This window comes from Aethalodelphis obliquidens, unplaced genomic scaffold (assembly GCF_003676395.1).
Source record: "Aethalodelphis obliquidens isolate GAN/ISIS:26980383/991018 unplaced genomic scaffold, ASM367639v1 scaffold37, whole genome shotgun sequence".
NCBI classification, from domain to species: Eukaryota; Metazoa; Chordata; class Mammalia; order Artiodactyla; family Delphinidae; genus Aethalodelphis; species Aethalodelphis obliquidens.
Genome location: NW_020837981.1, coordinates 7130392 through 7145530, shown reverse-complemented (window position 1 = coordinate 7145530; position 15139 = coordinate 7130392). Strand labels below are relative to the sequence as shown.

Genomic DNA, 15139 nt, shown 5'->3' with positions numbered 1-15139 from the left:
CACACACACACACACACACACACACACACACACACACACACACACACTCCTGGTACCAAGCCATAAGGGCTGAGATAGAGGGATTATATGGGATTGTGGAGAGAAGGTATTTATAGCTTAGTCTTGAGGGAGCTCAAGGGGGCTTCCTGGGGGAGGTGAGCTGAGTCTTAAAGGGCAGAGAGACTTAGAAGAGGGAAAACCTAGTCCCCTAAGAAGGAACTCTCTCTAGAAACCAACAGAGAGTGTTCATATTCCCACGGGCCCCCTGGGGAGCCCCACGCTTGGCTGGGGAAGCCTGCCACCAGCCCTCAACAGCTCTCCACATGAATCTCTCCCTCCTCCAGCAACCATGATGTCTCCTCTCCTCTCTGCCCCTCTCCCGCCCCCCGCCCATCGCATCTTCAACTCCTCTGTGAAATTGCATTTCTAACCTTGGCTGACTCCAGCCCCTCCATCACTGCCAGGAGAGGCCATCAATTCCCTGACCCAGCCTCAGCCCCTCAGCTGGGAGTCATATGACAGCCTCAGTTATTTTCCTAACCATCAGAGGGGTTTGGTGGAGAGGTAGAGAGGGGAGAGAAGGGCGCTGTGGCACCCAGGGCTTTAAATTTGACCGGGTGCCCTTTTGTACCTTCTGACTGCCCATGTGTCTTATCTCTCTCTCATATGTAAACAGCATTAAAAATAATGAAAGGCCAGGCCCTGGAAGGCCTTGCCATAGAGTCCACTGGGGAGAGAATCAAAAGATGTTCACAGCTGGCTGCCCTGAGAAGGGTGCAGTGGAGGATGCCAGGGGTCTGGGCTCAGCAAAAATGGATCCTTGTTATGGCTATTTCATTATCTTGCTGGGTGACATCAGGTAAATTGCTTCACCTTTCTGAGCCTCATCTGTGAAATTCGGAGGGAGCCCCATCCCCAGGATATCTCATCGTGTAGTAATAACATCTGGTGACACCATTGGCCTTTAATTGATAGGAGCAAAGCAGGAAATTAGAAAGAAAATATGTCTGTGTTTCCTCCCTGCCCCCTACCACCCACGTGCCCCAGAGGTATTAGCGGCCACGGCTGATAGCTGATGAGACCAGCTGAGGTCAGTAGGAAAAGAAACATCAGCATCCTCCAAATGAGCTAGATGCATTCATGGTCCTGTGCCCTTACCTTAGGCCATTCCCACCTTCTCCCCACCCTTCCTGCAAGTGGACATTCCGTCAAGGTCCATCTCCGCGGCGTCCCCTCCGGGAAGCCACCTCGACTCCCCTGTCTGATATCTCTTCTGGTTGCCAATAAACTCTGCTTGCCCCTCTGTTCCATCTTCAATGTTGTTCACCTTTGCAGCCCTGGCCTGTAACAAAAATTCAATAGCACAGCATTATGTCCACCATGATGCAGCAACTAGCATCTCACCATCAGGGGAGTTTGACTCGAGTTAGTTGTAACTGTCGAAAAAACACTGCAGCGAATGACTTTAGGAGTGGATCTGGGCACAGGCCCCAGTGGAGAGGGCTGTCCATTGGAGGGTTGATGCTCATGTGCATCTGGGAGGAAGAAAGGATGGAAGTTGTGCATTGACAAGGGCTGGTAGGGGAGATGGTCACCGACGCCTTCAGTTGGGTCCATTTAATTGCCAAGAATAGAGGCCCGCTCAAGCAGCTCTTAGAAGGGGCTTATTGAAGGATACAGGCTTTCATGGAGCTCCAGAAACAGGACTTGTACCCCGGTGGGGCCTCATGGGAATTGAGCCCAAAGGGTGATTATATATAATATGGAGCTGCAAGGAGCAGCCTCCTTCTCTGATGTTCCTGCCTCTCCCCACACGTTGGCTCTGCTCTCCTCTTTCTTTCCTCATACTCCCTATCACTCCACACCCTCACCTCTTCCTCTTATTAAATCTTAGGTACTAAAGTGATGTAATCAAAACATATGTTTCCCCTTGAATTCTTACTTATGGTCACGAAATATCTAAGATATGACTTCCAGATGTGGCTGTGTGACTTTTCTTATCTCCTTTGGAGCTAGGCACACATTCCAGCTCGGTCTAGCCTGGTGCAGGAAGAGGCTGCTACTGGGGTATATGTATGAGCAACGGACTGGAGTCTGAATACCTACCTGGTTCTACCCTGACTGACCAGGACCCTGAGTCCCGGGCTTCACCTCTTCTGGCCTCTATTTGCCCTGACATAGGATGGAGATGGTCATTGTGTCTTGCTGACCTCACTGGATAGGCCCGGTGCTTGAATCATTCCATCTAGCCTCAAAAATAATCTTATCCCAAATCTGTTAATTCTAAGCTCTTTTCTTCTTTGGCCTCTGGGGCCCTTGGTTCCCTCCTCTGTGAAACAGAAGTTTTTTTCCGCTAACTGGGTCTGTGGGCAGTGGGAACTGCGGCTGGGTGTGGATTGCCCGGGCTCTTCTTCCAACGACCGCCTTTAGAAAGGAGTTATCCCAGCCCCTCGTTGGCACTATCTTGGCCTGACCCCCAAACCGCTGGATACGAAACCTCTAGCTTCTTATCCAGATGCGCCATTCTGGTGCCAGACAGCTGGATGTTTGGGAACATCTGCGTGAGAGCTTGCCCAAACTGGGGTCACCATCACCCCACCCTCCAACCAGAGGTTTATGCTCACTGACCAAGATCCAACGAAATTGTCACCCTACGACTAGTTCACTGGCAGCCAGGGTCAGCCTAAGGTTTTCAGAGGAACATTTGGGAGTAATTTGGACACATTTGCTCCTTTCTCTTTGCTTTGCAAGTGGTAAAACCAGAGGGGAGAAGCCCGAGAACCATCCCTCCCACACGGCTATGAAGGTAAAGCGGACAGCATCGCCTCTGGCCTCTTCCTGGCAGAATTTACAGTCTGCTGCTTGCAAATGACTGGAGGGAATATAGAAATGTGGGTCATGATGGGGGAGAACATTTCCTGCACTGTCGTGGGTTTCCCTGCACCAGAGAACCAGAGATTGGGTAATTGAAGCTCATGCCCTGAATGGTTATAGCAAAGTTAATTTCCATGACGGTGTTTGAAATATCCCCACTGCACTGGGAAGACTGCAGGGCTGGGGAAGCCAGACTTGGATGAAGGACAGAACCAGGGAGCCCTTGGCTTCGACTCATACAAGGCCCTTGGGTCTCAAGGAGCTCAGAACTAAGGCAGGGCTTGCCCCCACTGGGCCCTTTCCCACACAATGGAGTCCTGGCTGGGTGGGTAGAAGTTGGGTGCAAGCTAGTCTGAAAACTCCTTGAGAGTAGGGACTGCGTCTTTTCACCACCATACCCTTAGCTCCAAGCATGGACCCTCATGCTTAGGAGTTCCTTAAAATTTCTTGTTCAATGAATGAATGCACACATGCATGAATGAATGATGAGTGAATACATGAATGGTTCTGGAATAAGTGATGTGACAGCTCCACTATATTGCACCCATGTTCATCTCGTGGTTTGTGCCTTGGTTTGCCCAAAAGATAGCTACCAGAATCGTGACATCATATACAACCATGTTGTATAAGAAACAGTAGAAAGAACGAGGGGAGGGGTATCTGTGAGCATAAAGTACCCCCGACTTCAGGTTTCTGAAGGCAGGATGGGGAGCAGGCTGTTATCCCTGGCACTGGAGGGTTAGAACCAGAATGATATCTTAAGATCCTTAATTTCATTACATCTGGGAAGACCTTTAGTCCAAATAAGGTCACATTCACACGTTCTGGGTAGACATACCATTTTGGGGGTATTATGGACTGAATATTTGTGTCTCCCCCAAATCCCTATGTTAAAGTCCTAACCCCTAAAGTGATGGTATTTGGAAATGGGGCCTTTGGAGCGGAAATAGGGCTAAATGAGGTCATGAGAGTGGGGCCCTCATGAGGGGATTTGTGCCCTTATAAGAAGACACACCAGAGCTTGCTCTCTCTCTCACCCTCTCTCTCTGCCCACACAAAGAAGAGGTCATGTGTGCACACAGCGAGATGGTGGGTGCCTGTAAGCCATGAGAAGAGGCATCAGAATGAAACCTGCCTTGCTGGCACCTTGATCTTCGACTTCCCAGCCTCCTAACTGGGAGGGATCAACTTCTGTTGTTTAAGCTACCCCGTCCTTGGTATGCAGCCTATGAGAGCCTTTGAAAGGTTTTGCCACTATTAACATGGAAGGTACTTCGCTAGGAGGTAGTGAGTTCTTACCGTAGGGATTCAACTGGCTCTGTTGATCTCGGAAAATGTCCTTTGCGTCCTGGGATTTCCTCCTGGTGCCTGGAGTGTGCTCTTTGCCTTCTGTCCACTGGCAGTGATCTCACAAGTACCAGGCAAAGTCACCTGGTGAATGGCATTTAAGATGTTTGTCCAATATTTGCAGAAGACAGTACTGTCAACAGGAGCCTGACTCATGCCTTCTGGGGGTGGGCGGGTATTTCCACTGGAAGAAAGGGCTGGTTTGCCATGCTCCCTGGTTATCACTCTTCCAGGATTAGAGGGTCAAGACAGAGGTCCTTATAAATCATCCACTGGCTGACTCACATCCCAGGATGGGCTGCTGGGGAGTCACAGGGACCTTCCAGATATATCTCTCTGGCCCTTTTGCAAGACTGAGCCCTGGGGAAGATCTGTTTCATGCTGGGGGTGGGTGGGGGAGGTTTCTTAGAACCACAGGCCTGGCCAAAAGTGAAATCAGCAGCCCCCTTTCACCTTCCCTGCACGCAGCCTGCACCTCCCCCAGCCTCCCCCAACATCTGTAATTCCGTTTGTTGTGCTCGCAAACACCGTGTTGGAAGATTTCATGCTAATGAAAGGGTTTCTTGATTAGGTTACGCTGTTACTGTAAATGTTCCCTCATTATCTATGTTATGGTAGGAATTTGAAAAAGTATAAATTGAGCGTCTTGCATAATTTATAAAACCTGAATGTTTCCTAATTAGTTCGGTTAGGTTAATGATGGTGCAGTGTCCCTTCTTCCTGGTCTCTGCTAATGACCTTTCCCCTCTTGATTTTGAACACTTTCTGTAATTTACAAAAACCTCCATCAAATCCAACCAGCTTTAGGCCCAGACGGGAGGATGAAGTGCTTTGCAAAATGTGAATAGCTCCTTTTTTCTAAACGTGTCCCCCGCTCTCCTTTGAGGCCGAGAAGCAGTCTGCTTAAGGTTGGCCAGCACGAAATTTGGCTCTGGCGGATCCCCTGAAGAATGCCGGTGAAGTGCATTCCTTCGGCGTTTGCACAGAGACTGGTCCTGACCTCCATTAGCAGCCAGAGAAGTGAAAATTCTGGAAGAGGTGGGGGAGGGAAAAAAGCCCTCTCAAAAGGATTCTAAAATAACATTTTGCATCCTCAAGTAATTCCCAGTTCTCCCTGGCAACCATTCATTTCTTCCGAACAGCAGAAATTTGCAATATGAAAGTGGATTGGCTTCTCCCTCCCTCGGGGCCCCTGTATCTCTTCATCCAGCGCCTTGGGTAAAAAGCAATGCATACGTTTACAATATAAATGTGATTTAATCGACCTCCCTGTCAGGGAGAAATGGCAAGCATATCAAACAAGACCAAGATGTTAGAAAGAAAAATCATAAATTATTCCAGTGACGAGTTTCTGAGCCGCCTCCTGGACTACTAGATGATGCTATATAAGGCTGTTCCTTGAAACAATAATTAAGATAATTCTGTATGACAAGGAGAAAAATGTCCAGCTTTGTATGAAATGTGCTTCATGTTAGCAAGCTGAATGCTTGGTATTGATTACACTCCCCCCGCAATTCCACCCCCCCATCCCCACCCAGCCACTGCGATTCAAGGCTGAAATTACTTGAATGATGCAACATTTCTTTTCTTGAATCCTTATTTACCATATGAGCCTCCTAGAAGCCATGCAAAGTGAGCTGGCCTCTAATTCTCTAAATTGATCTCTTCCTTTGACGATGTCTGGGAGAACGCTCACATGTACACACACACACCCGCAGCTGGGTGTCCATTGTTCTCTGCTCTGGAAGGCACAATGTCTCCCCTCAGGGGCAGATTTGATGGACATATCAGTACAGCAGAGCCTTAACTTTTCCATCACGAGGCCACCATGGGGCTCCCCTACAGAAATACGGCCAGTGTCATGGGGAAAATACGGTCCCCACTCAGATGGGACTGCCCCTGTCCCCCAGTAGAACAGCACCTGGCCTCTGTCTGGCAGAACGTCCTTTTTCCCCTCCTGGCTTGGCTTCCAACCTCCCAGGGTGCAGTGTGGACCTAGAAGTGACCCCTCACTGTCCCCTCTTCCATTCTAGCTGCCATATCCGGAGACTGTTGTCCCCCCCTTCCCGTGAGAGGCACTGGGCCATTCCTGGCAGAGAGAGATGGTTTATGGCCGAGGCTGTGCTTGTTTTTCTGCAGCTCTATTTCATCCTGACTGCAGTTGCCGCAGTGGCGGCTGGTAGAGAGCGAGGCACGACCTCAGGTAGTTAATCCACCGCCAGGTCCCCGGGCACCTGCAGCAGGGCTGATGTGTTCCCCTGCCTGGAGGGGCCGGGAGCAGCGGCAGAGGCAGCCACTGCAGGCAGGGTGCCCAGGGCCCTGGACCTGGAGCCAGGGGGGCTGGGTTCCAGAGTGCCCTAACTTGCTGGGGGCCCTGAACAAGTCCCTTCCCTTCTCTGAGCCCAGCTTCCTCCCTGTAGGGAGTGGTGGGGGGGGGTTTGAGGCAGAAGCAAGGGCTGGCATGTTGCACACAATGGATGATTAAAAAAACAAAACAAAACAACAGAGGCACTTAGGAGATTGTGGGATGAATAAATGGCTCCCAGTTTGACAATCCTGTTTGTGACAACCCAGAGCCTTGCTCCCAGGGGGCCATTCTTTCCAGAACGATGACAAAGGAGGGCTCTTCTCTTCTGTGCTGAATGCCAAGGACAGGTTGTGATTCCACTGAGCCCCTCAGAACTGTCCTTTGGGGACCAGCATCACAGGCGCCCAAGGACCTCCTGCCTTAGTTGTCCCCAGGAGATGGGGGAACATCACTCGGCCATAGCTATAGCTCACAGAGCCCGAGGAGGACAACCAAATCATGTGCGAGGGGCCTGGTGGGAGAAAAGGCAGCGCTGGTACCCAGAGCAGAGTGCTGTGGGAGGAGAGCCACGTAGATGGGCTCAGAGGGCAGGACAGGCCGGAACCCATTCACAGGGAGATGTCAGAGAGAGGAGACAGCTAGCAGGAGCTGGACCCAGACGCCATCATCACCCATTAACACCTACCCTTAAATCCGCCTATCACTGGGGCAGGGCGGGAATGAGAGTCAGGACAGGTTATCTGGCCACAACTAGAGGATAAACTCTACCTGGTCAAGGAGCACGTACACTGTGTCTACTCTCCCTCTGTAGAGCATGTGCCCAGCACACAGTAAGTTCTCAGAATCCCTATTGAGGGGAGTAGTGCCCAAGCATCAGTCTGGAGCACTCCCAGGCCATGCCATCTTGGGACCAGCTTGTGGAAAGGCCAGCTTAGGGAGGCCATTTGCAGCCCGGGTGTCTCCCCCTGCCTTCCCTCTCCAGCTAGTGGAGCTCCTGGATGACTTGGCTCTCCCTTTTGTTGGAGGCCTAACATCTGGCGTGAGGCCCAGCCCAGGCAGCTGGCCTCTTCTGACCCTGGATGATCCATCAGCTCCTCAGACGTCTGTGAATCCCTTGCACGGCCTGGTACCCCGTAGGAGCTCAACAAGGACTCGCTGAGTGCTTGGCTGTTTGACGAAGCAGCAGCCCTTCTCCGCTGATGAAAGAGCAATTAAGACTTTTGGAGTCTGCAGTCTAGACAGGGAGCTGTTAAGTCTCACATAAGTGGGTCTGGGAGCTGGTAATAGGAGATTAGGGGGCTCCTAGAGAGGAGGAGGGCTTTAGACAGGGCAGGAAGGAGCTGGGGGCGGTCCAGGTGGGGAGGGCTGGGCCTGTTTATTGCTTGGGGGAGAGAGCCTGTGGAAAGCACCGACCCCTCAGCCAGCCTGATCTCCATGACTTACAGGCTTGTTTTTACCCTGTTTTCTTTAATGACTTTTCACCACAGTGAAAACAACTCTCTTGTCAACTTATTACCTTAAAAATAGTTGAAAAGATGACATCTGGGGAGAAAGTGCTTGGAAAGAACAGCTACTTTTCCTGCCTGTTTCTCTGGCTCTGTGTCTGGGAAGAGCCTTGTGTTTGCAGACCTGGGTTTTAATCAGTTTATTGTGTGACCTTGGCCGAGTCACTGCACCTCTCTGAGCCCCAGATTCCTAATGTGTAAAATTGAGTTAAGGCTCGCCGATCATGGGAACAGATCATTCCTGCCATGTAGCTCCACACCTGTGTGCTCAGCCCATCTCCTCACACGGGAGCCTGGGAGGGCTTCCTGGAGGAGGAGGTACAGAAGGGGGTTGCTGGATAAAAGACGAAGCTGGGAGTTCAACCACTGCAGGCTGAGCTTCTGTGTGTCTCTCAGCAGCAGCAAGCTGTGACGAAGGAGGGGGTGGGGTAGGGGAAGGTTGCAGGGTGTGGGTGAGTCCATTCCCAGCCTTGGTTCCCTGGGTTCTCTCATTGTCCCCTTCTCACTACCCAGGATGCACCCCTCCCTGTACAGTTCCCTCTGCTCTGCATCTTGGCGTCTTAGCACAGAACCCCTGCCACCTGCACACTCCTCCTGCAGGCCATCTAGCTGCGGGAGGGGCACAGCCTTGGTTCCTGGAATTTGGGAGACTTTTAATTGTTCTCTTTTGTCCATGGGCGATTAGAGTGACTCCAGCTTGGAGACAATTAGTAAATTATTATTATTAGTTTCCATTTGTGTGGTGCTGTCCTTTGAGGAGCCCAGCTGATTTAATCAGGGCTGGTTAATGGGAGCACAAGCAGCTCCCCTCACTCCCCACACACCTGGGAAACCAAGAGTGAGTAAATAGATGGTGCTCTGGGGAGCTCAGCATTTTGTGCTGTAGTGAGCCCCTCTGGGGTGCACGGCACCTAGTGCTCACGGGTGTCCTGGGAGCTGAAGAGCTGGGGAGGAGGGACATGGCCTGGATGTGATGTCAGGGTCCTGGGTGCTGGCTGGAGAGGCCCTTACCGCTCCCACCCCCATGTTCTCTTTACCCCTCAGTCCATCTATCACCTCCTCCTCCCTCACCCTCTCTTCAGATATGCTCTAGTCCAGTGGGTCTCAAAATTGACCGGGCTCAGACTCACCTGGAGTGCTTGTCAACACATCACTGGGCCCCATTTCCAGGGTGTCTGATTCCATGGGTAAGGGGTAGGGCCTGGAAATCTGCATTCCTACCAATTCCCGGGTGCTACTGTTGCTGCTGGCTCAAAGACCACCTTTTGAGAACTTCCTTGTCCACTGGTTCCCATCCCTGGCTGCACATGAGAATCACCTGGGGACCTTTAAAAACCATCAGTTTCCAGCCTGTTCCCCAAGCGAGCGTCCCCTGGTCTGGAGAGGGTTCTGCGGTGGATATTTAAAAAGGACTGTCCTGGTGATTCGGACGTGCAGCTGGGGGTGAGAACACCAGCCAGGCCCTTTCCTGGCACACAAGGACCCACTTTCTAGGGATCAGAGGGGCCCTTGTCCAGTCTCTGAGAAGCTCAGCTTGAACAGGAGTAAGAAGGCCAGCGGGATGGGGACGCGTAGGCACCAGCTTCCTGGTCTTGGCTTCTGATGCCAAGTCTGCCTGTCCTTCTCTCCTTCTTTTCCTTTCCTGGGACTCCCCTCTCCCCTCCCTCCCTCCCTTTCTGTCTCCTGCAGCTAGTTCAGTGAAGGACCCTGGCTGTGTGGAGTGGAGTCATTCCACGGCTTTCTTTTTCTCCTACCCCTCTCCTCTGCTGCATCTCTCTCTTTGTCACTTACAATGTCATGGGCAGTCTCATGACCTCTGGCCACTTTCAGTTGTTAGAACCTCCTCTGGCCTGGTCGGAAACATCAGTCTCGCAGCTGTGTCAAAGCTCTCTCCTTGAGCGGGAGGGAGGAATGACCTTCTCATCTGCAACATTTCTTCCTCCTCCTCTGTCTCCCGGAAGGGAGGTGTGAGACGTCCCTGCTTCATTCATCTCCTATCAGTGAGATGGACTGGCTTTGCTTTGGCTCTGTAAACTCCGCCTCCCTGCTGTGTGTCGGCACCTGCGAGTGGCGGCCTTCTCCCTAGAGGTGGTCTCAGGGTAGAAGGTGAATCCGAATGCCTCAGGGGCAGTGTCCAGATTACCCTGGCCCCCTCCATCCCTGAGATGCTCCCAAGGAAGGGCCGGGGAGCCTCTTTCTCCAGCCACCAGTGGTCCACACTTCCATCTCACTGGCTGGGCAGGTGTGGCCTCATCTGGGTGGCAGCCACCCAGGGAAGTCCATGACCCTGCCCTGTCCTTGAACCTCTGTGCTCACAGGTGGGGAGCCCTGAGGTCCTCTTCTGCGCTCTTTAGGACTTGGGAAAGCCTGGATGGGGTCAGTGGTCCCCTATCTTTCTCCCAACACTCTAAGCCCTGGTCCCTTTTCCCTTGGCAAGTACGGGGCTCTGTGGCCACCCCCAGACAAGTAAGATACCACTTCCTGTATTCACGCTTGCCTTGAATTCCAAGGGACATATTTTAAGCTCTCCAAGGACTGCCCGCATCCCATGCTTCACACTTCTGCATTCAGCCAGCATCCAGCTGGGGGAAATGCTAGTCTCCTCTTCTTGCAGGCATCCCTGTCTCTCGGAATGATTCTCCTGGAGACCTTTCTTCCCCTTGGCTTGGCGGAGGAGAGGATTGTGCTCTTCCACAGGCCAAGGGTCTCAGCAGTCCCCACCCCCCTCTCTGAGGCTCCTAGATGGAAGACAGGGTGAGAAGAAGGGGAGGATGATTGGTGGCAGTCCTGTGGGTACCTGGCTAGCTTGTCAGCAGCTTTCTCTGTGTGGTGTTGTTGGTCCTCTTGTATCACCTCCATGGGCCCGAGCGGCCAACCCCAGACCCATGGGCAAGTTCCAATCAGCATCCTGTTATTAACTCACCTGTTATCCTTCTCTGCTTTCTGTCATCTCTTCCTTCCTACCCTGAACATTCAGTGAGCCTGACTGTCTCCCAGGCCCACTTCTAGATACTGGGAGGTGTAGACCAGTCTTTAAGGAATTGGGGCTGGACAGCTCTCCCTATCCCCCTGGACTCACTGAGAGATGGCAGAATTGTCCTACTGTCACCAGCACCATCCTCTGCCCTCCAGGTGCTCCTGGTCTGACAGGTGACCAGGCTGTGACAATGAGATGGTCAGCCTGCAGTGGAGGCAAGCCTAGGGGTGAGGGAACGCAGGACAAAGCCACCTCACCAACTTTGCGGGCTTATGGAAAGCTTTCTGGCTTGGAAGACGTGGTACCTGAGTGGGATCTTAAAGGATGAATAGGAGGAGAACCCTTTATGTTGAGGGAATAAACGCAAGAGGGAGGCTGATTGTTTGGGGACCTGTGTGGATGTTTGGTGTGACTGGAGCATCGAGGAGATAGCAGGAAGGAGTGAGGGACAGGCAGGGACCAGGTCATGAAGGGCCTTGTATGTTGACCATGCTAGGGGCCAGGACCACTTCTCAGAAGCACCTTCAGGGGATCTGGTTAAACACCCCTCCCTCCACCCCAAGGCTTCTGTTCTGAAGGGTCTGGTTGCCCACTTTCTTCACACAGTGTCCGTTCTAAAGCCCCACTCCTGAGCTTGGGCCACCTTGAGTGGCCACCGTTCCTGAGAGGAGTCTTCCATCTTGACTGCAGCAGGGCTGAGGGACGGTGGACGGCAGAGACCGGGCAGGGCCCAGGAAGAAACAGCTCCCTTTCCATCCTAATTCAGCTGGGCTCGCACGGGAGGAGGCCCAGGCCTCTGGACAGTCACTGGCTCAGTTTGGGGAGTATTTGGCTGAAATCTGAGCGGCAGAAAACTTGGCTGGGAGGTGAGGAATTCATAAGACTCAAATGATTTACCTAAAAGAAAAAGCAGAAAAGCAATTATTTTTGCAGAGGTGGGACTTAGGTGTGACATTTTGAAAACGAGTTTCCATTTCTCATGTGTTCTATGAGCATATGCTGCTTTTCAATGGGGAAAAAGCCCACATTCATTCTGCAGCTATTTATTCAGTGCCAGGTCTTTCAAAACCCCGTGGATCCCGTGGTACATGTGACAAGCTGGCCCTTACGTCCCAGAGGGTGATACTGTCTCCCAGCTAGTGGGCATAGCTGTGGTCTGGCCGCAGTGTGTACACAGTCTCATTAGTCTTGACAGTGACTCTTGGAGATGCGCATTAACACCAACTTCTGGATGAAGACCTGGAGGCTCAGAGCGGTTAAATCACCCAGCTAAGGTCACACAGTTAAGGAAGCAGCTATACTGGGATTCAAGCCCAGATGCGTGTGGCTGCAAAGGCTGGGCCCCCTGATGCTGATTCTTTTGTCTATTGGGCAGCTCTGCAGACGATGTGCTGGCCTGACCGCTTCCTCCTTGGGTGACCCTGGCGAAGTCACACCGCTTGTCTGAGCCTCAGTATCCTCCCCCTGTAAAAAGAGGGTAATTGCACATCCTTTGCAGGTTTGCAGTGAGGAGTGGGGAGGATGAACGTAAATTACTCAGGCCTGGCGCTAGTGGGTGCTTGGCCAGCCAGAGCCTCTCATCGTAGTGAGTGGTGATGTGAGTTGGTGCTAGGTTTCTGCTTCCTATACTTACAAAGAATCCATTTCTCTTACCGGCTTCCAATTCCCAGCTTTAGAAAATACAGGTCGTGGCTTATGCTTCTATACTCAGACCCAGGGAATGGAATCCATATGGGAAATGCAGCGTCAACCCAGTCCTCGCTCCCCTGCCCCTGTCCCCCAGCTTCCCGTGGCGGTTCCCTCTCCGGCTCAGGCTCAGCTTAGCCCAGACATGGGCTGTCGACAGAGAAGCAGCCTCCACCCCATTCACGGTGGTCTTAGGATTAGTTACAAGGCCCAAGTCCAGGGCGAGCCATGGGCAGCCAGGCTGGTAAAGACTTCTGCTGTTAATAATGTTTGCTGTTTTGGACCCCCATTGTGTGCCAGGTGCTTTATATAGGTAGTTCATACTCTCTGCTTGGTGATGTCAGAAGGTCTGGCTCCACCCTTCATTAGCACACAGGATATTTGCCCTGTTGGCTCCTCTCAGAGAGGACGATTGTGAGCGCTTTGCAGTCTGGAGAAGACACTGTTTCTGGAGGGTTGTGGAAGGTTGTGCTTGCATTTGTCCCCCAGGGGTGTCTGTGTTCCACCTTCATTGCAGACCATTCCCTACCCCACTGCCTGTGTCGTTTCTGATAGAACTGCCTTGCTGAGCTCCACCTTGGTGTTCGGCTGTTGGCTTGTGCTGAAGGCAGAGTGTTCGGAGAACCAGCCCGAAGAAGCTAGTTATTGTGCTTCTCTAGGCGGGGTCCTGCCAAGGAAGCTGCTGGGAGGCATTTCTCTCACTCTTAGAACCTGGAAAAAGAGGGTGGATCACGGGGAGTTTCTTGTTGTCTAGTGGAATGAGTCTGGACTTGGTTGTTTCTTCGTCCTTGCTTTGTCTTCAGGGAAGCACAGAGCCATGCAGCCCTGTCTAGGAGGTGCCCAGAACTATAGCATCAACACTTCTGTGTGCCGACCTCACCCTTGCTTAGGGCTTGAAGGGAGCGTGCTGGTCCCTTTGGGTGACACTTTGGGCAGTCCTTTGGGGGTCTGCCTGCTCATGTGACCTCGGCCTCCCCATCCCTGCCAAGCAAGCGTGGGAGCAGGTCTTCCTTGGGTCCTGGCTGCCTCTCCTCCCCGCAGACCTGTGCCTTCCCGGCATCCCAACAGACGTGGCTGACATTTCATGTTTCCATGGGAACAGAGTCCAGCTGCAGCCAGAGAACTAACTATAGAGTCTGAGGAGTGAGTGTGAGTGTGTGAGCATGTGTATGTGAGTGTGTAATGCTCAGGAGCCCAGGGTTCCCGTGCAGGTTCCCCGTGTCTTGCACCAGCGGCGGCAGCCTCTTCTTGGCGGTAATCGTGCCCTGACTGCAGCTCCTACATCTCCGTCACTGACATAATATTGCACTGGGGTCCATCTATCTGCATAATCATCTTAACCTGCTCCCACAAGAGAGTAAAGGTCTGGGCTGTTGGAAAATGACCATAAAGGCTGCATGCAGATACCTTTAGCAGCAATGCCAACATCTATCCCAGGGTAATTACAAGCAGGGAGTGAGGACACCGGCCCGAGTCTGGGAACTGTTTGGGGCTGCTCCTGAGGTCCTTCAACCTCCTGGGCTGATGGGGGAGCCCAGCTGCAGACTCTCTGCTGCTGACCTCTTGCTCTTGGCCACTTGAAGGCTCCTGGCCATTTGTCTCCCTCTGATCCCACTGCCATCTCCCTGTATTCCTCTGGGGTGGGGGCCTCAGGCCCTCATGATGACAAGACTCACCATCTCCTCCACCTAAATTGCAGGGCATTTCAGATTCCGGGGCTCCCTTAATTCCCAGCTTTGGAATCTTTGAAACTTCTGCCCGTCTGACCCTCCATGTCTGTTTCAGGCCGGGCCTCGGGGAGTTTGCTCATCTGGTTACCCAGGACCACGCCCGTTTCCCTCGAGCCCCCTGCCTGGCCAGATTTCTCTCCCTGGTCTCTGCTGCACTCTCCTGTTCTCCTTGGCAGCAGCTCCCGGCATGCCCTGCGGCTGCGCAGCTGTTTCTGACCAGGCCAAAGGCTCTGGATGTGCCCTAGAAGGAGTGATGGTGCCCCTCTTCCCAGGACACACTGCTGCCTCTCATAAAGAGCTCCTCAGAGCCCACGTGTCACCTGTAACAAGCGCCTGTTGTCCAAGGTTCTTCTCAAAACTGCCTTGGGTCAGTGGATGGTTCGGAAGCTGAGGGCGCCCCTGGTGAGAGGCTGTTGGGTCCCATGTGAAGTTCCCCCCACGGAGCCACAGTGTAGCCTCTTAAAGAGTCTGCCTCCTTGGGGATGAGAGGTGGGACGTGTGTTGGGACAGGGGAGTGTGACGCATTTATTTAGTAGTGGAATCCCTTTTCTGAGGACTCTAGGCAGAGGCCCCAGATGTAAAACGTTTGAAAGCAGAGCTGCTTGGGTGAAAGCAGCGGAGTGGGATTCTGGGCTCCTTTCTTATGATGCACTCCCTTCCTCCCCAACACACACACACACACACACACACACACACACACACACACACACAC

General features: G+C 52.5%; 1 long non-coding RNA gene across 2 annotated transcripts in view; it reads left to right on the top strand.

Moving 5' to 3' along the window:
- LOC113632548 (uncharacterized) overlaps window positions 1-15139 on the top strand; it is a 373770-nt gene that overhangs the window by 190397 nt on the left and 168234 nt on the right. The window lies entirely within an intron of this gene.